Below are 19,823 nucleotides of genomic sequence, written 5' to 3' on the forward strand. Positions count from 1 at the left end.
CTCTGCCTCCAAGTCCCTCCTGACGACCTGGCCCTGCCTGTCTGCATTCGCTCAGTTCCTTCACCCACCTCATCCCGAGGCGGAGGGCAGCTCACCGTCCTCTTTTCACATGGGGTGGGGGGAAGTGGGAGGAACTGGAGATGAAAGGCTACAGCAGTTGGTTTGGGGGTTCACAGTCAGGGGTCCATAAGTCCTCCCGGAAGATACATAAGTGAAATAGCAAGACGGCCGGCTGAAGCCTCATCTCTGGGGTAGCTGATTTGGGGAAGCAAATGATATTAATGTCCCCTGAGCAATCAACCCTGTGCTAACATTTCCTAGGTCGGAGCCTCCTGGTGCCTCTGCTTTACAGGTGAGGAAACCAAAGCTCAGAGAGGGTGCTCAGTGTGCCCAGCGTCACACTCTTACTGAGTGACAGAGCTGGAATTAAAATCCATGAGGTCAGAGACGCAAGCACGGGGATATTCTTCCCTCCAGTGTGCCTCTCGCCCTCCTGTGTGCCTCCAGTTACCTGGTTGTCTTGTTCAAACGTATTCCCTGCTAAAGAAGAGGTCTGAGGTCGGCGTCCGCATGGTGATGGCCATGTGCAGGCCTCAGGACCGCGTTTGAGGAACAAGGATCTATGCCCCGCGGCCTTTCTCAACCCATGCTATCCATGCCATTGGGGCGGCCACTTCTCTGCCTCGATGGGGCTTCGCCACTAGAGCAGATGGAAAAACCACCCGTGCAACCCAGTCAGCTAAAGCTATGCACCTAATTACTGTTAATCATTTCACTCGTCCCCATTACCGGGCCGAGCAGAAGAACCTCACCCCAGCTGCGGGGAAGGAAGGCTGCCTGCACTGCCTCAGTGAGGCACAGGAGCGGATGTCGGGACGGGGCTCCCGAGGGGGCTGGGATAAGACTTTGATACGATTCTGTATCTCAGGGTGGGGGTGGGGAGGGGAGAATCTATGTGATGAAATCTCCCCTTGGTTGGCCTCTCCCATGAGCTGACAGGAATTTCCTGTTCAAACCAGTGGAGGAACTCAGGTTTGCTCCTCCAGGGCCAATCATGTTGGGAAAAGGCAGAAAAACCAAGAAGGCAGAAGCTGTTTTTGTCTGAGCCCAGATGACTGGGGATCCTGGTTCTGCTCCATTTGTAGTTGGGGGAGGGTTTTCTCTGGCTTTTTTGTTGCAGCTACCTCTGGGCTGGCTCAAGGGTTCTGAGTACAGATCTTTCAGGAAGGCTGGGGTGACCTGCATTCCACAGAAAGGAGGGGCTGGGAGAGGCTCTGGCTCAGGTTTGCTCCAGAGCACAAAGACAGGCTCAAAAGATAACCCAGGAAACCCAGCCCCTTTGCCCCCCCCCCCCCCAACAACACTCCTTCTTTCTGGTCTTTCAACAGACATTACTGAGGGCCTCCTAGGGCAGGTGCCCAGCTGACGCTACAGGGAACGGAGACCCCGATTCCCTAGCTGTGGCCCCATGGAGCTCACAGCCAGAGGGAGCCGATTTTTAAACAGATCACTGGAGTTCCATGTAGTCAGTGAAGAGGAGAGGTGTGTCTGCAGCAGTGGGGTTATAGGCTCTGGGTGCATATTCTCTACCTGGTCGCCCAGGCACGCAACCTGGCTTTCCTTTCTCCAAGGGAAAACTGTCACCTCTTCCGGTCCACTTGCCCACTCTCACAGCCTTGCAAACATGGGTCTTCTTGTCTCCTCTGGCCAGCTTCCACCTCCCCTGACCACCCTTTTAGAATCCACTGGACACCTTGGTGAAAACCAAAGACACATATGGGCTTGTGCACCAGCGGGCATCTGGAACTTTTCAGCATGATGACTGGTGAGGTCGTTCCTTGAGAACTCTGCAAATGTTTGTGTTGGTCAAGAATAAAGGTGTGTGTGGAGGGGAAAGGTCGGGTCAGCCGGGGCAAGCAGAGGAGGGGCTGGAAGTGGCTGCTGCAGTGGTCTGGTTACCAGGGGCTTGTTACCACCCAAACTCCAACTGTCCTATGCAAATGGCAGCCCTTGGAATGGGACAACTATGGCTCTGTCCCTCCACACCAGCCTTAGAGAGTGGGGATCATAGCTTTTCTCCCTCTTAATTATCTTCTCTTCCCGGGCTAGGAGGTGATGGGGCTGAGGGATGGGGGTTGGGAGGAGGACTGATTGCAGCAGATTCACCATTAAAGGAAACGCCTAATGTGCTGTGGATGCCTTGCAAGGCGTGATGGGGTCTGCAGCGGACGAGCAGTTGCCTTGGCAACGCTAATGAAAAGCAGGCCTGGGAGAGGTCCAAGAACCCCCATGGGTTGAGTTATCTACCCCCTCTGCTGCTCCCCTCGCCTCCCTACCACCAGCCTCAGATCAAACTCCCAGAATATTTATAAAATCTCAACCAGAAACAGAGAAAGTCAGCCGCCCAGCCAGGCGTCTGCCCACGTCCTTCCGGAGCTGCTCGGGTGACAGTCTCCAACGTGGCTCATTATTCTAGTTTTCTTCCTTGCAGGGAGCAGGGCAACCAGAGCGGGAGGGAGAAAAGAAAAATGTTTACTCTGCCCTATTCTGGCGGATTTTGACTCGGGGAATTTACTTGGAGTTTAGCGGCCTTGTTTTGGGCAGGTCACCCTGTCCCTAGCCATTCCCTGCTCTCTTCTGTCCCCGATCTGTTTTCTGCTTGCTCCCACCCTCTGTGAAAGTGGGGCTCCAACCTAGACCCTCCACTCAGTTACTGCCTGGCTGCTTACTCAGCCCCTGGGAAAGTCAGAAGATGTGAAGCTGGGCTTCCAAAAATGAAAATGCAAGGGATTATGGGGATTGGTAGCAGGAGGAGCTGGCCCCGGCCATGGTGGAGCGGGAATTAGGCTGGTTCTGTCTGGAGAAAAGGGGAGACAGCAGGGAATTGGGGCTGGCCTGAGAGAATCTGGGTGACTTCTGACAATCACTCCTTTCCAGGTGGTTAGTAAAGTGGATAGCAAAGAACTTGAAAAACATAAGGTATACAGAGGTGGGCTGGAGCTCTGGACTCTGTCCTGCCAGTCAACAGGGAGGCACCATTTGTCAGTAGATGAGTATATCCTGTGATTGTCTTTCATGACTGCCCCATCCTGCGGGTGACACAGACTTCCATGTAGAGAGGCAGCAGGGAATTGTGGGCAAGTCCCAGATTGGTTCGAGAGGGTCGAGTGTAATTCCAGCAGATTCAGCCTGGCTATGTTATAAAACCTTTCTCTCCCTTGGTTTTAACTTAAAATACAAAACACAAAACACAAAACAAAACAAAACAAAACAAAACAAAACAAAACAAAGGTTGGACTAGGTGGTCTTTAAGACATTTTCTAGTCCTATGATCTTTATATAACAAGGAAAGGATAACAATGTCATATGATATAAAGTACTACCATGAATATAATTCATTTCACCAAATGTGGGGTCCAGGTGATAACTAATACAAGTAAGAAAGCAAGGGAACGATGAACAGAAGGTATTGGGAAACTTTCATGGGGGTGGAGCCTCAAGTATATTTTGAGGATGAAAAGGATTTGGACAGAAATAAGCAGAGAGTTGAATGGGAGGGGAGGCGGTGGTAGATGAGCAGATGTTGGGAGCAGGGGAGGAGCCCAGGGGAGGAGGTGAGCTGGTTGGAGTCAAGGTAGGTGTCGGGAAACACGGGAAGGTAAGGGTCAGCAGAGAAGGCTGGGCCAGAACATGGAGGAGGAGCTGAGTGGAGGGAGACAGAGGCTTGCTGGAGGCAGTGGGATGGCGCCTGCTTCTCTGGAGATCAGTGGACCTGCTTTGAGTGACTCCCATCAACACCCAGCAGTGAGAGGTGGGAGGAAACCAGGTCAGTTAACCGGAGGTCAGAACCCTAGGCCACCAGCTCCTATGGCCTCAAGGAAGCTTCAAGGTCTGGCTGAGGGCTCTGACTCCCCAGAGACAGTCCTTTTGTCACCTTTCTGCCAAGGAAGCCAGCCAAGTGGCACAGGCTGGCAGGGATTAGAGTCGGGGAGTGTGAGAGGAGGAACACAAGCTCCCACTGTGTCAGGAGTGTGAGACAGTGATACCTGAATGACGCCGAGGCACGAGGTGTCGGGTAGAGGCCTAGCTGGGGACAGGGAGGCGCCTGGGCATCCTGAGGGCTCTTCTAGGAAACCTCTGGTGCTCCTCCTTCTAGTTTTCACTGGCCTCCCTCACTCCCACTAGGCACTTGCCTCAGCCCAGTGACAAGAGTGGCTAACACAGTAAGTGTCTGCTCTGGCTCTCCTCTAACTACGGCCCAACAGCTATGGGCCAGGTGTTCACAGGTTACAGGGCCATTTCCCCAAGAGCCACAATGCCCTGCTGCTGGACCTTGTTTTAGGCACTGGGCTCCTGGAGTCCCCTCCCCAGTTCCCTGAGCTTTACCTCAATGCCAGTGCAGGGCTTGAACCTAAGTCTGTCCTGCCAGCCAGGTGGAGTGTGCCACTGCTGTGCGTACTTGTGGACCTCATGGGGTGACCAAGGGGTGGCTTTTGGGAGGTATGTAGATGTGGAGCTTGGATATGTGGGCTGGGGGTCACACATGTGTGCTCAAGGTGCTTCCTAGTGCCAGATGGAGCTGGGGTATGAAGCCAGCCCAGAGCTGGCTCTCCACAGGCCATCACATTCTAGTGTGAAACTCCAAGGAGTCCACCAATTCTAAATTCAAATTTCACCTTCAGGATGTCATGAAGGCGTATTTATCACCTTGAGAGATGGCAGCATATTATATTTAATAGTTTGTTAGCTTAATTTGCAACTTTCAAATATTTAGACATATAGAAGCTGGCCTCCACTGTACTCTTACCTGGACCCCCAAATGCTAGGGGGGGATGGGTATCTACATGTCCTAACCTGTTTTACAGCCTGTCCTCTGACTTAAATGACACTAAGAGTCACTTGGTCCCTGAAGAGCTCATGCCCTCCTGGCAGGCCTACAGGTGTCCTAAGCAAGCTTGATGGGAAAACCCAATGGACCCAAGACCTTGGCAAATCACCCCCTGCCCTGCAGCCAGTTCCAGGAGCACAGCGACACAGAGTCTAGACCTGCAGAGAGCCCTACGCTCTCCCAAGTGTGTTTTGTTGGCCTTTATCCATGAGGCTAGGGATCCTGTGTGAGTGGGCAGGGCCTGCCTCACAGGAAAGCAGAGTGGGCCCCCATGTGATTTTGAGGGAACCCGCAAGACCTCCTCGGCCACCCAAAATGCCTGCTCCCCACCTACATCCTTTGCCACCGTCAGTGAGTCCTGAAATTTCTTTATAGGTGCCAAAGCCTCCCAGTCACTTCCGGGTCTCTACTCTGTGCCTCTGTCAGACTGATGGTAATACTAAGAATATGTTCCCCACCCCATCTTAAAGTTAGACTGCTTGACAAAGAAGGGCCTGAGGATCTGGTGAGAAGTGACCCATACCTTCTCCTTCAAAACCACATTGTCATTGCAATTACTAGTATAGAAATAATTAATGTTCATGGGAAAGATCACATACCCTACAAAAGGGTAGAAAATGAAAAGCAGAAGCTTCTGAGCCCCAGCTGCCCTTTTCCAGAGGTGACCACTTAGATACACTCGCTTGTGTCCCTCATAGACATTGTCTGAGTATATCCAAGTCTAGACCCTCATGGCCTTCCTGTCTGTTACCTGAGATTTCCAAGGGAAAAGGATACAGAGTGGAGAACAGAGCCATGCCTAGAAAGAACCTTCAAGAAATGGGCCTAGTTGGAAGGCACCAAGAGACGGGAATGATTGTTGAGAAGGAAGCAGCGATGTCAAAGAGGGGAGAAGAAATGTGGAAGAGCATAGCATCATGGAAACCATGAGAAGGCATGGCCTCATGAATGCTGTGAGGGAAGGCAGTGGAAGGCATGTGTCTGGGATGGCAGAGGGCTCAAGAGGATGAGAACTGAGTCACTGAGGTGACTGAGGGAGCTGTCCAGTGGAGCTGTAGGGGCAGGAAACAACCCACACATATAGCAGGGTTTTCTCCATGCTGGTCACTGTTTTAAGTGCTTCCCATGTATTAACTCATTTCGTCCTGACAAGAGTCTCCATTTGCCGATGAGGAAACCGTGGGGCAGAGTGCTAAGTATTCCAAAGTCTCACAGCTAAAACAAGGCAGGGATGGGGTTTGAATCCTATAAGACTAACATGTGCTAATAACTACACCCCAGCCAGACCATAGCTGGTCTTTGAGTAGGAGGTGAAGTTATGGTGCCAAGTCGTGAGGCCTCCCTGACATGGCCTCCATCATGTCCAGGGCTGCCCATAAGATGTCCGTGTCCACTGTCTTCCAGAAGACTGAAGCTGAGGAAGAAGAGGGGACATATCAAAAGGGGAAATGAGAGAATCCTGAAGACCAGGCCCTGTTTTGTCTTGGGACAGTGGGAGCCAGCAGAGGCCTCAGAAGGGTAGCTTAAGTGGCTGCTCTGGAGGAAATCAGTGCCTCCTGGGATGGTACCTATCAAAAGCCCCCTTTAAAGCTCCATGCTATGAGGTACCTGGGTGGCTCAGTTGGTTAAGTGTCTGACTTCGGCTCAGATCATGATCTCACGGTTCGTGAGTTTGAGCCCTGCATCAGGCTCTCTGCTGTCAGTGCAGAGCCCGCTTCGGATCCTCTGTCTCCCCCTAGCTCCTCCCCCCCCCACACTCAAAAATAAATAATTTTTTTTTAATTAAAAAAAATAAATCTCCATGCTTGCCCTGCTGGGCCCTTTCCTTCTCCCCAGTCTCCAATCCCTGTTGCTACCACTCCCAGACCTCTTCTGCCCTCTCTTCCTGGGCAGATGGTCTTGAAAAGGCTCTTTGCAGATCTCTGTGCCCTTGACTATGGAGGCATGTGCCACCTGTAGCAGCCATGAACATTTGCTCCCTTGAGTTTTCTTTTCTGGGGTGCTCTGGCAGTGGGCTCGGCCAGCCCATATGGAAAGGACATCTGTGGGGAACAGGAATTTGTGCCCCACACGGCAAGCCCAGTTCTATCTAGGGTGATTTGGGAGTTGCTGATGTATTTAGAAATCATGCAAATAGCATTGCCGGATAAAATACATAAAACCCAATGCAACTGGGATTTCAGACAAACAAGGAATAATTTCTCAGCATAAGTGTGTCCCAAATATTTTATGGAACATACTTACACTAAAAAAAAATTCACGGTTTATCTGAAATTCAAACATAAATTGTGCTCTCTATTTGCAAAATCTGGCAATGCTACCCCCAAACACAAAGCTGCAGTGTATCTCCCAGAACTCTATCAAAATGAAGGCCAGGATGGCGCTATGCCTTTGATCTAGTGGACCTGCTTAAGTCTTTGTCCTCCAGGAATGAAAGACCTCTGAGCTGCTTTGGTTCACTGTCTGAGAAGCTCAAGTGCCAAGTTAAGAGGTCCCTCCTCCAGCCTCTTCTGGTGGGAGCCTACATCTCTGTGAGTGGTAACCAGCAAGGGGCAACGAGGGAGCTTGGCAATTTGGAAGTAGCTGGACAAAGAACAGGGGCTAGTTCTTCACATGAGAGGCTCCAAAGTGACTTGTTTTCAGACCCTTGAACTTTCAAGGTTGAGGAAGGCCATGTGTGCAAAGGGAAATGGTGGTGATCTCACTGGAGGGAAGCAACCTTACAACCCAGATCACTGAATACCTCACTACTTCCAAAAGCTAGGAAGGGCAGAACACAAACCTATCAGTTGTCCCTCAAGTGCACTCGCCTCTCCTTTCTCTTATCTCCCCTGGATCTGCCATGTGTTGGAAGGCACATGGTTTGGGGCACGATGTGTAAATCCAGACCACCTTTCCTAAACTCCTTTCTGAATTTTGGTTGTCGTGATCCTGTGATCCACACCTTCCAACTCAGTCCTGGAAGGAGTCACTTCAAGGCCTTTTCCCTATGAAATTGATATTCTTTTTTTTTTTTTTTTTTTTGGAAAGAGGTTCAGGACCTGGGGCTCAGATATGAAGCTTTGTTTGTTTATTTTTAACTAGTTGTGTGAAGGTTGTGCATGAGGTTGAACTTGTAGATTCTGCAAATCTCTGTGAACGCTGCCATGTCACACTATCCATGGAGAGAAATTATTCATTTTTGCTTTCTTTGCTTTCACTGTGATTAACAGTGAGTTCTAACAGTGATAGCCACATTATGTTGTGTGGGGAGCAACGTGTTTGATGCCAAACACACATCACAGAATCAGGAAGGTCAGTGTGTTTTTCAGGAGTTTGCCTGATGGAAATGAGCCAGCTTGAAGTCCTACAAAGCAGCAGGCACACCCCACATTCCCTCTGAGTTGCAATAATCTAGGCAAGAGATAATGGTAACTTTGACCAGTGAAACAGCAATAGAGGTGGTAAGAGGTTGTTGGATTCTGGATTTACTCTGAAGAAATTGCCAACAGGATTTGCTAATGGGGATGTGGGGAGCGAAATCCCCAGAGGAGGCAAGGATGACTTCAAGACTTTTGACCTGAGCAGTTGGAAGGATGGAATTACCCTTTCCAGATATGGGGGGGGGGGGATGGAGAGAGATGCATGTTGGGGGAGGAGAATCAAGGGTTTGAATCTGGATATGTTAATCTGCACATGCCCAGTAGATAGCCCAGTGGAGGTGTCAATTGGGCGCTTAGCTGTGCAGTTCTGGAATTTAGGGGAGAGGTCCAGGCCAGAGATTCCATTTGGAAGCTGCTAGCAGATGGATGTCATAGAAAGCTGTGAAACAGCACGAAATCATGGAGAGTGAATGAAGATAGAGAGGAGAGGAGGTCTGAGGATGGAGCCCTGAGGTCCTTCTCTGCCATTCACCAACAATACTGAAGAGCTATGCTCAGTGTTCAGTGAACAGTCAGGTCACTCAGAGCAAGGACTGGTTCCTTTTGGATGCAGGTTTTCTAACTCAAGAATAGAGTGATGGCTGTAAGGTGGATTGCATACATGTTCTATTGGACCTGGAGGAGGTATTCAGGGAGATGGACAGAGCTTAGTGTCTCTACAACCAAGTTTCCACCTAGTGAAGCAGGCCAGGAGACTTATGGTGTGCACAGTGGGAGCCCCTCCAAAGGCATGGAAGCTGGGCTATGTAAGTAGGAGATCTTGAGTGGAGACAGGGGTGTTCTGAGGCTCTGTGAACCAGAGGTAGGACCAGACAATGTCTCATGAAGGGTGTCCCAAGAGGCTGGCTATGCTTGGACAGTTGGTTGCTATAGGGAAGGATCTAGGTAGATGAAATTAGAGAAGGCAGAGAGGAACCTTCTAGGGCAGTGCATCAGAGAGTGGACTCTGCACTCAGGCTGATATGGGCTCAGCTTGGGCAAGCTACTAAGCCATGTAATCAATAAGGAGCTTAGTTAGCATCATGCCTGCAAATGACCAGTGACCCATAAACGGTAACTGCCAGTATTGTCATGATCACTCATGATTTTAGGACACTGTGTCTATGTCCAGGCCTATTCAGACAGAGATTGGAGGGTAGATTTCAGAAAAAGCAAAGACAACACACCGTCCCTCTAAGACATGAGTCCAGTTTTTAGAAAGAGTTATATTGAAGTTTTACCTTCCATGCAAGGAGATTTATTTTTATGAATCTAGGAGCAGCTTCCTTACTGACAGAAACATGTCTTGGAAGAACTTGACTGTCATTAAGAACACTTTCTTTGTCTCCAAGTGTGACAAGAAAGGGAGAAAAGCAAATCGAGACACTCCAAAAGGTGGGGCAGATGGACTGAGTTGGTCACTGTATTAGCAAAGAGGCTGACCTCAGCTGCAAGACACTAGGGAGGTACCGTCCGACACATTCTTTTTAGAGGGAGGATTAGAAGTGCATCCTGGGACCAGCCTCACCCTTTCATTTTGAGAGGAAACAGATGCCTGGAGCAGGGAAAGGTCTAATGGTTGGTGGGCAGAGGGCTAAGACCAGGTTGAGGAAGGCAAGAAGCTGCAGAGTAGGATCCAGGTGAGGTGGGAGGAAGGTGTGAAGGGTGGAAGGTAGGAACTCTGGCTTATGGTCTGGGATTTAGAACCCCATGGCAAGGACCAGCCAAGGATTTTATTTTTTATTATTTTTATTTTTTATTCTAAAATTCAGCCGAACGATGAGTAAAATCACAAGAATAACACTTTTGCATTTCACTCTGGAAGCCTCTAGACTAAAGGAGTGAGGATTTGTCTTTGGTTATTCCTTTTTGACGCTGGGTCTTCACTTTTAAAATGATTAAAATCATGGGTGATTGGGATTAAGGACAGCACTTGTGATGCGCACTGGGCGTTGTATGTAAGTGATGAATCACTAAATTCACCTGAAACTGTTAACTAACAGGAATTTAAATAAAAACTTGAAAAAGAAAAAAATAAATGAAATGATTAAAATCATAGACAGGGCCACAGGACAAGAAAGGCCCAGTAGCTTTGGAGGGACAGCCAGTTTCTTCTGTTCCCACAAGCCTGGACCATGCAAATCTGTTTCCTTCTCTCCTTGTATCATGGTGTCTCTTCTTGAGTTACAGTCATCATGGAGATGAGTTTGGTTCTCTGGCTTTTAGGGTAAGGGTCAAGGCCTGAAAAAACTTGGGAGCCAAACTGGAAAATCTACTTCCCTCTCCAGAACTCCCCGTCAGCTTTTAAGTTCTTTCTGTTTATGCAAGTCTTGGAGAGGGCATTGGTCTCGTGTTTTGACATAGGCGCTGGCCTCTCAAGCTTGCTTTTCAGTGAATCTCAGCAAACCACAAACAGAATGGCCTGTTTATTCCTCCTTTATCCAGAACTTTTTTCTAAATAAAAGAAAATTAAATGCTTTCTCTTGCTTTTGAAATATACGCACACTGAGATCTGTTGTACCAAGGCAGTGGTGAGCTTGGCAAAGAAGCATGTATTCTGAGCCAAGAGAGAGCTCACCCAGCCCAGGCCCACCTCTGACCCCTTGCTGGCCCTACATTGTGCCCCTGCCCCAAATCAAGGTCCAAACCGGATCTTGCTTGCAACACAGGCAATCCAACAATCGAGTTCAGAGGAGTAATACTGATCTAATTGTTAAGTGGCAAGGATGTCTCCTACCCAGCAGCTCTAAAGTACTGATACCCAGATGCTTCCCTAAGAATGTCTTCCTGAATCTCTCAGGGCTAGTGATGCCCACTGCTTTAGTGTCTCTAAAAGGTAAGACTTGTTCCTCATCACTAGCTGCCATGGAAATGATGCCAAGAGACTTGCTTTAGAACAAGGGTTTTAAGCTTCATGCATCTTCAACCTTCCTGCGAGGGTCTTGATATCTCATTCCCCAAAGCCTGGAGATCCACAGAGGATCAAATTGGCTCCCTGGTGGGCAAACCACCCGGTTACAGGGGTAGCTGCTGGTTTCTAGAATGAGCAGGGCAGAGGGCTTTGGCAGTTGCCTAGCCATCCTCTTTGGGATAATCCCAGCTCAGCAAGAGGGTGTGTATGTGGTGGGGAAAGTAATAGGATAAGAGACATAACATGTTCTGAAATTTAGCAGGCAGGGTTTTGAGATTTGGTAATCAATTTCAACTTACTAAGTGGGGTCCCAAACCCAAAGAAGCACCCACTGAGCTTATTTCACTCCAAATTAGCTAGACCCCAAACCTTTGCAGGTTCTCAGTCTGGGGAAAAAATGGAGTCCAGGGAGCTCCAGAGAGACATCAGAGGGGACTTGTATAAGTTTTGGAGTTAGACAGACCCAAGTTCAGATTCTGGCCACACTATTTAGAAGCTACATGAACTTGGGCAAGTCATCAAACTTCTCAGAGACTCAATTCCTCATTTTCCAACTAGAGATAAAAAAAATATCCTCACAGAGTTCCTGATTCAGTAATTTTGACAGAATGCTCCTGGCTGAGAAGCTCTCACTAAGGAAACACATCGAAAGTCCTTGCCACATGACTGGCACAAAGCAGATGCTCAATAAATGGTATCACTTGTTATCTAAGCCCAGTCCTATGACTTCCCATTAAGGAAATAGTCATTCTTGAGGAGCTTCTTGGAAGCTAAGGTCTTTTTAGTTCAAGACTTTAAGGCAATTAGAAAACCAGTCAAAGACACATTTTCCTTTTCTCTAACCTCAGAGTGGGTTTGGATGAAAAGACTTCCCTTGCCCTCCTGCCCCTTTGACCCCTTGGCCTGTTTCCCCAGACCCCCCACATTCAGCAGCTTGAAGACAAAAATCCCTGACTAAACTGGCAAGCTTTCACCACTCTTCGAAGACTTCTGGAATTGACTAATGAGGTCATCATAGGTGTTATTTTGCCATTAGCAATGAAAAAAAAAATTGATAGGGGAAACATGCCCAGAACCTGATACTGTGGGGGTCTCAAACCACAGGGCTGTTTCAGTAACACGCTCCTGTTCACTAGCCCAAGGTCCACTGACCATTAGGCAGCCTGGTGTACTCAACATGGAGGTCTGTACTCACTCCAGCAGCCCTCTGGGTGCTACCCACACAGGCTGCTAAAGTGCTGGATGGAAGGATAGGAGCTCTCTTTTGGGAGAAATTAACAATGATTTCTCACTTCTATTATTTTAAAAAATGTCCAGTAGGTGGGACATGGTTTTGAGGGCTGAGCATTTGACCTGTGTGGCCAGTAATGTTGTTAGTAAAGATGTAGCTGCTTATCATCCCTGGCTTTCTAGAGAGGGTGAGGGTAGAGGAAAAGCTGTGGATTCCCTTCAACAGGTGAGTGAGCATAGTAAATAAACAGATGATAGATAGCTAGCTAGCTAGCTAGCTAGCTAGATAGACAGATAGTAGAGCAGTCAATGAGAATGCAATATTGACCGTAGCCCAGAAATATGTGCTCCATGATCTTGTTTGCCAGACTACATGGAAGGAACTAAGCACCAGAGTGAAGCTAAATCTTTATCTGTGAGTTGAATGGAAGGTCTTCCACCTGGTGACCTGGCAGCAGGCAAAGGTTGGGACCTGGGATCTGGACAGTGTGTGGAGGCTCCTTAGAACATCAGGTTTCTGAGGGGAATTTGGGGGATTCATATATTCATTCAACAGGTACATGCTACAGCTTTGTTCCCAGTGAGAATGACAGATAATAAACAATAGGGATCTATCTCATGTGTTATTTGGTGATAATTTTATGGAGAAAAATCAGCCAGGTAAGGGGGAGAGGGAATCTTTGGGTAGGGGTGGCAGCAAAGGTAGGGTGTTTTGTTTCTTTATGTAGAATGTCAGAAAAGACCTCCTTGAGAAGGGGATAAGCTAAGATACAGGGTTGGGGGAGGGCAATCAGGGAGGAGGACTGTCAAGTACACAGACACTGAGGCAGACAGGAGCCTGGCTTGCCTGAAGAACAGCAAGGAGTCCAGCGTGGCTGGAGAGGAGGAGAGAAGGAGGACAGCAGGAGGTGAGGGCTGAGAAGGAGCAAGTCTAGATCACATGGGGTGGTAGGCCACTCTAAGCCTCTGGTAAGATGGGAGCCACTGGAAGACTCTGAGCAGAGGAGGGTCATGGGCTGATATACACGGATCACCCTGGCTGCTGGTGCCGCACGGCCTACGTTTGAATCCTGACTCCACATATGACCTATAGCATCTTGGGTGAGCTTTTTAATCTCTCTGTGCTTCTGTGTCTCCACCTGTAGAATGGACTTGTACTCATCATCACAGGGTCCTTCCAAAGGTCATTGAGAGTGTAAAATTAGGTAATGTGCACAGTGCCTGGTGTGCAGTTAAGAGCTCAAACATTAGGCTTTATTATGCTGCTGATGGTGCTGTTGGTGGAACACAGGCAGCTTGGACATTAAGAAGGCAAGTTCTACAGGAACAAGGGGGTACTGAGATCAAAGAGACCAACATGAAGGTCAGTCATGTAAGCCAGGACTCACTGGGAGGTCAGGATAAGCAGCTGTCAAGAATGACTGGACAGTCCAGCTCCAGAGGCCAGGTGACAGTCTGCAGGTAGGTACCCCAGGAATTATCTGGGTGACTAACTGGGATCAGGAGCATCAGGCAAAGAAACCAGGAAATAAGGAGCTAGGTCCCCAGCAGGGCATAAAGAAGGGGCTCTCTAAGATATCCAACCAAAGAACTGCCCAGTTGCAGGGACAGCTCAAGAACAAGTGACCAATGCCTACGTTTTATTTTGAAAGTCTTGACGGAATTCCTGAAGAGCAAGCATTAGTTCCCAACAAGGTAGAAAGCAAGGCAGCTGCTGACAGTCCAGCTTGCAAAGATATGAAATCTGGGAGGTAGTTGGGTAGGATTCATGAGGCAGAGATAAGGCTGATGCGTGGGAGAGAGACTTAAACCCACTGCAGGGTTGAGAGACTCCAGGGGCCTACTAGACACTTAGCAGAACCCACTGGAGTATTTGAGTTAGAAATAATATCTCAAAAGTTTGACCAGACATTTCAAAATGGATTACAAACATTCCTGCTTTGAAGCCAGAGGCTTAGACATAGGACATGGGACAAAAACCAAGGTCTTGAAGCCAAGTTTCTATATAGAGTATGAACTAACTGTGAACCAGGGTCTGAGGGGGTATGTGGGCTAACAAACTACCCCAGAACAGCAAGTTTACTAGCTCTTGGGATTGTGCTTGATAGGTTTATTCTGCTAGGCAGTGAGAGAAAATCAGTGTTCACTTCCTGTGTCCACCTCCAGCAGCCCCTTCTTCCCCATAGAGACTGTTCACTTTTATTTTTCTCTTCTTCTAACAGTCTTGATTATCTGGCTCTTGAGTGAAGACCTGAGCTGGGGAGGCATCTCTCAAAAACAGCAAACCAACAGCCACCCAACAAAACAATTAATAACTGACCAACAACAATGAACCTAATCACCAAATTCAGTAGGCAAGAACAATCACCTCTTAAAGATGTCCTTTCTTAATTCCTGGAACCTGGGAGTATGTTACCTTATAAAGCAAAGAGGAATTAGGTTGCTGATTGGCTGGCTTTAAAATGGACCTATTGTCCCGGGTTATCTGTGAGGGCCCAGTGTAATCACAGGGGTCCTTAAAAATAGAGAGAGGCAGAAGAGGAGGTCAGGGTGATGAGATGTGAGAAAGACTCAACCCACCACTGCTGGCTTTGCAGATGGAAGAAGGGATGAGCCAAGGAATGTGGGTGGCCCTCAGAAGCAGGAAAAGGCAAGGCAGGTGGGTTTTCCCCTAGAACCTCCAGAGAGGAATGCTGCCCTGCCAATGCCCCGGATCTCAGCCCAGTGACACCATGTCAGGCTTCTGACCTCCATCAGTGTCAGATAATGAATTTATAAGTTTGTGGCAATGTGCTCCAGCAGCCATAGAAAAAGAACACAGTAACCATCTGAACTGTCTATCCCACTCAGTCAAGCCCAGTGCTGCAGCATGTGTGGGTTCAGCCTGGTTCTCTAGCCTTAATTCACAACGTTGCCAGTCTTGTGCTTACCATTCGTTGACTGTCCCTGCCTCTCTCACCTCTGCCAGTGTTTAAGACTCCTCCTGAAAGGGTCCTTATGTCTTATATTTGCATGGAGCTGCTTTCAGGCTTAAAAAGCACGTTCAGTGGTTGGAGTGAAGTTGAGAAGAAACGACATCCATGTGAGTGCTTTGCAAACTGGAAAGCTAACATGAAGTTACAAACATGAAGTAGTGAGAGATTGTGTGTGTGTGTGACTCTCTAGGCATCCACCCCAAGGCCTCGGGATGCCCACAGGGCTTCTCCCTTTAGGGCATTGGCCACAGTGCCAATGAAATGATAGTCCTGTATATACAATAGTTACCCTCTCACCAGATTGGAAGCCTCTTTGAGGGCACGGTTCTGGACATATGTACTGCTCTTGGCAACCCTCATAGGGAGAAGCTTAGCTGTGGCACAAGTGGGCATGGGGGTGAAAGAAAGAGTCAGAAGATCACAACAGGTTGCCAAGGACATGGGCCCCACCTCTCTGCTTAGCCACAGCACCCAGATGCAGACACCCTGATGACAGGGCCAGGCTTTTGCCCCTTTAGAGTAGAGTGTTCGGTAAACAGTCATTGGAAACATATTTCTCCCAGTATACTGCCCTGGTTTCTCCTGGGTCCTACCATGAATTCCTCCAGATGCCTCTGGCCTTTGTCTGATCCCAGATTTTCTTTCCTACAGTCAAAGGGCCCCGTGAAGAGTATCTTGATTCTGGGCCCTCTCTTAATCTCAGACTCCCCCATGGGTCTTGCCCTGGGCTCTGCTCTAGGCCGGACAGCCCTCTGGCTACTCCCTGTTTCCACAGGTTGGAGGAATGGATTGCAAAACAAGGAACCAACAAGGCAGAGGGACCTGGGTAGGGGGACCCAGGGGCCACCAGGGGCAGGCTCGCTCTTCCTGCTCGTTGGCACAGCCTGTCCTGTTACTCTGGGCCACTTTAGGTAAACGGGAACAAAACAATGTCCGTCAGCTACAAAATGAACCCATCAGGAAAGGAATGTTATTGCCAAGTGTTCTCAGAGGGCATGACAAACAAAGAAGGTGAAAACCTGTCTTTAACATCAGGCTCCAGTTCCTGACCATAGCCCCTGGGGGCCCTTCTGTAAGCAGAGGTCTGGGGCCTCTTAAAGAGAACCCCTGTCTACCTGCCTCTCTTTACTCTTCCAGGCTTACTTAGCCAGTTGCCTCAGCTCCTGGGTGAGGGGTTCCCAACTGAACAGCCTGTGGGGGGCAGAGGCTGCTGGGATTCAGGCCGCTGTCAGGCTAGGCTCTGTGGCAAACCCGGGAGCCCATGGCAGTGTCGCAGTGCAGTGTTGGCTGCTGGCTGTGCCCTTTCAATAGTGGCATTTCCATCTCCAAGGAGGCAGCCACGTCAATACAGGACGTTCAGCGTCTTGCCCTCTGGGCGGGCAGGGGTGTCCCCTAGCAACTGGAGCTGTGATCTGCATATGACAGCACATTGCATCTATTCAGGACTTTCTTTCCCTGCTTTCTTTGAAACAAGCTTGCCCTATACCCAAGTTCCCTGTGAACCCCATACAATGAAAACAGCAGTTGACAGGTTCCCTGTAACTCGTGAAATCTGAGTGCATCCAAGGGGAGAAAGAGAGTGCTCATTACTGAAACACAAAACGAGCCCCTTTCAAGGCACAGCTAGTCGGCCCTTCAGTTTGCTGCCGCTGACCCCACTGCCCTTCCGAACACAATAAGCAGAGGGAGGAGAGGGAGAGAGAGGTCTTTACTCCTTAAGTTGCCAATTGATCATCCTCCTAACCCCTATGGGGGCTTCTTCGTCCAAACAATTCAGGTGACAGAGGTCAGGGCTCCAGCCCATTCCTCGGGAGATCTTAGCTCTCCCTGCAGGGACTTTCCCAGGTGAAACAAAGACAAGCTCTAGAAGCCTTAAACAAACTCCCGCTGATGACGCAGAGCAGAAACAGAGCAAGGGGAAATTAGAGGTGCCCAGAATCACAACACTGGGCCTCAGCGCTTTCATCCAGCCAGACCTCAACACCCTCTCCTCAGTCTGGGACTAGGCCATGCATTGTGGAAGCCCAGTCATGTCCAAGCTCCAACATGGCAGCTAATGACAACCATGTAGTAAGTGGGTTGGGGAGAGAAGCCAGGTATGGGGTGGAAACTGCTCTATTCTTGCCCACACTAGCTTTTAGCTGATTAACCAGACTTCCAATATGCAAAATATCAGGAGATGGGGAAGAAGAAGAAGAGGCAGAGAAGGAAAAAGAAGGAAGAAGGAGGAGGAGGTGGAGAAGGAGAAAGAAGAAAGAAGTAATCTATGAGGTAGGTCTAAGTGGTGCAAGCTTTCAAAGAAGGCCTATGAAGAACTACTGCCCATTCCTGAGGCCATCCAGTGAGGGCTCTGGAGGATCCAGCTCAACTGCTTGGATGGTAAACTCTATCGTGCACAAAGCAACACAAGGTAGTGTAAATGAAAAAATACACTGGGGCTCTGGAGCTTATCCCTTCCAGTCCTCAGAAGAGCAAGAGATGGCTAAGCAGGATAGGGCTTTGTTCTTTTATTCCTGATTCCAGAAGCAGTAACTGAGAGTGAGGACACAGCTGTGTTGTGCCAGTGATTTCTATAGGTTTACTTGGGGATCACGGCCACTTAACCACTGGACTTCTGAGTTTATCATCTAGAAATGAACTGTACCACTTTCTTTTTTTTTTTTTTTAATTTTTTTTTCAACGTTTTTATTTATTTTTGGGACAGAGAGAGACCGAGCATGAACGGGGGAGGGGCAGAGAGAGAGGGAGACACAGAATCGGAAACAGGCTCCAGGCTCTGAGCCATCAGCCCAGAGCCCGACGCGGGGCTCGAACTCACGGACTGCGAGATCGTGACCTGGCTGAAGTCGGACGCTTAACCGACTGCGCCACCCAGGTGCCCCGAACTGTACCACTTTCAAGTCACTAAATATGTCATGTGCTTTCATTTTTCCACTGTTGTCCCTTCATGCTGAGTGTCCTGCAGGCACTCACCTACCTGGCAAATTCCTGCTAATTCTTCAGACATATCAAGAGCTATGTTCTTTATACACATTCATATCTTAGCAGTGTTCACATTGTATTATGGTGATCCACTTACTTTTCTGTCACTAGGCTATAATTCCTTTGAGTGCAGGATTACGGTTTTTTCTTTTTTCATTTGGGTATTGGTGGTTAGCACATAGTAGATACTCAATAATCACCTAAAGAACTTAACTAAATAATGATAAGGATCATCGTTTCTTTTTCAGGTCCGAGATTGGGTTTTATTCAGTCACCAAGAACTTGTGAACAGGGCGATGGCATTGCATAACTCCAGGAATATAACGTGAATGGGGCCCCTAAGTCATGGCCATGCTTATGGAACTCCTGTCATAGGTCAGGCTAATGGGGGAATCTAAGTACCAGGTACTTACACTCCAGTTACAGAGACAGAGCTAATATGGAAAGATGCAATAAAGACATAGTCAAAGTAGCCCTGCTTGTGGATGCAGCAGGAGTCCTGGGAAAGAAGAGATTGGTGTGGATTACACTCATTGGGAAAGGCTTTGTGAAGAAATTGCACTATCCATGACAACTGGGATAGAAAATAGAATAATAAAAAGAAAGTATGCAGACCACAGATAATTTTTAGGGCAATAAAGCTATTCTGTATAATATTATTATAATGGTGGATACATGTCATTATACATCCGTCCAAACTCATAGAACATACAACGCCAAAAGCGAACCCTAATGTAAACTATGGACTTCAGGCAATAATGATGTGTCAATATTGGTTCATTGATTGTAACAAATGTACCACAGTGGCAGGGGATGTAGACAGTGGAGGAGATTGTGCATATGTGGGGTCAGGGGGTGTATAGGAAATCTCTTTACTTCTGTCAATTTTGCTGTGACCAAAAAACTTTTCTAAAAAATGAAGTCTACTAAATAATAAAAAAGAAAATATGAGTCTATTTAGGATATTAACAAGAACAAGTATATTGACAAAGGAGCAAGCAAAGCACACAGGAAGACAATAAACAACATGGCCTGACCATAGATGGTGGGAGGGAGTACACATTGAAGAGTAATGCAAAATTAGGTTGGAGAAGCAAGGTGGGACAGATGATGAAGAATCTTGAAAGCCAAGCAGAGAAGTTTGGACTTGATTTTGCAGAACACAAGAGGGCTTTATAGGTTGTAGAGCTGAGAAGTGATACAAGAAAAACAGTAGATGCAGAAGCAGAGTTTGATGGGTATTTTGAGAGAAGAGTGACTAGAACATTCTCCTAGTCATCAAGGCACTGGGGATTTCTCCAAGCTCAGTAGGTATATGCTATGAACTCATGACTGTCTATGGACAGAGCTATGGAAAAGTGTGGTTGATCTGGCAGCATTGGGAAAGATCTTGCAGTGCTCCATGAGTACGAGCTTTCTACAAGTGGGTCAAGGTC

Source organism: Lynx rufus, unplaced genomic scaffold, assembly GCF_022079265.1.
Source record: "Lynx rufus isolate CCGP_SWC_20201006 ecotype Redwood Valley unplaced genomic scaffold, mLynRuf1.p SCAF_17, whole genome shotgun sequence".
NCBI lineage: Eukaryota > Metazoa > Chordata > Mammalia > Carnivora > Felidae > Lynx > Lynx rufus.